Raw genomic sequence first — 1656 nt, forward strand, 5'->3', positions numbered from 1 at the left:
GAATTTGTAAACATTGTATATAACGGGGGAAAAAAATAAAAAGTTCAATAAATAACAAATATAGTGCAAATAACAAATATAATGCAAAGCTCATAGCAAATACCAGCTGTGGAGAAAAGCTGTTCCTGAACTTGGACAATTTTCAGGCCACCTTCTTCCTGAGCGGTTCCAGGATGAAGTGGGTTTTGTTTTGGCATGACAATGATAGGATAGAACGGTTAGCTCAAATCCAGTTATCAGCTGTTGAAGAAAATTGGCAATTTGCCAAAGCGGTTCAATGTGTTTTGTTTTGCATGACAATGTAGGAGAGAAGGTTAGCTAAAATCAGCAGCAGTCAGGATGGTTTCTGGCACTCTTTGATATGCCCGTTTCCATTGCTGTACCTTCCACTTCTACATTGACAAAAAGATCAACTTCCTCTTTAGTAAGCCCAGAGATTTACCACCGGTGGTAGAGGAATCCAGAGAGTTACTACCCTCTGCTAGTTGTGGCTTTAATGACGCCCCTAAATTTGTTACTAATCCCTTCATTAGAGATTCTACTTGTGGTGGAAGCATCACAACATCCACCCAACCATGACCTTTAAGGACCTAATATGTTTCAATAAAATCATTCCTGGTTCTTCCAAACTCTAAAGAGTATTGGGTCAATTTCTGTAACTGCGAGGATTACCCCATCATTCTAGGAAATAGTCACACAAATCTCTTTTGAGTTGTCTCCGTGACACTCTGCTTGGTAAACTGTGTCTTTAACTGCTGCGTTCACATCTCTGATTCCTGTAAGCAAGGGTAAGAACAAGAGTAGACACTGCCAACTGAGTTGGCCGCTGATAATCGGGACCTGTGGAGGTGGACTGTGCAGGCGCATAGAAGAGGCAAACAGAATCACAGAATCGTCAAACTGAGGACGCAAATTAAAGCAAAGGCCCGCAAACCTACACCTTCCCAGTCTTTCTCTGCATAAAAATGTAGAAGAAAGGAACTGCAGATGCTGGTTTACATAAAAGGACGCACAGTGCTGGAGTAACTCAGCTGGACAGGCTCTTCGGAGACTTAGTGGCGTTTCGGGTCTGAAGAAGGGTCCCGACCCGAAACGTCACCTTATTTATTTCTTCAGAGATGTTGCCTAATCCGATAAGTTACTCATCAACTTTTTTATCTGCATGAAGTGTACCCAAGACCACCAGGCTGGAGTTGGGCCGCTGTGTTGTGCCAAAGGGGAGTTGAACATCAAAGTGCAAACGTTAGATCTGGAACAATTCGTTGACTGCTTCAACAACGAATGGGTCCTGGAGGAATCTCTGTAGCAGTCAAAGCTGCAGACAACTCTCAAATCTGGAATTGCGGCTGCTCATCGAGATTCCGGGCTTGTCGATGTAAGAAGGTGGAGGCAGTGTGATGTGAAAGATGAGCATAGGACACGCTGGCGTTGAAGAACACAACTGTCTGATTGCTATCGCGTGTTCCTCCGGAAGGAAACATCAATTTTGCTGGAAGTCATAATGGCTGGAGCGGAGCATGTAACATATTTGCAGGTGTTATTTGTACCCGGTTTGTAGTCCTCTTAAATTCACCAATACCCGAGGTTGCATTTCACAGTTGCGTCACTGTAGGCACACACACACACACACACACACAAGGGAGAGGTGCAGGACCG

The sequence above is a fragment of the Leucoraja erinacea genome, chromosome 12 (genome assembly GCF_028641065.1).
Source record: "Leucoraja erinacea ecotype New England chromosome 12, Leri_hhj_1, whole genome shotgun sequence".
Taxonomy (NCBI): Eukaryota; Metazoa; Chordata; class Chondrichthyes; order Rajiformes; family Rajidae; genus Leucoraja; species Leucoraja erinaceus.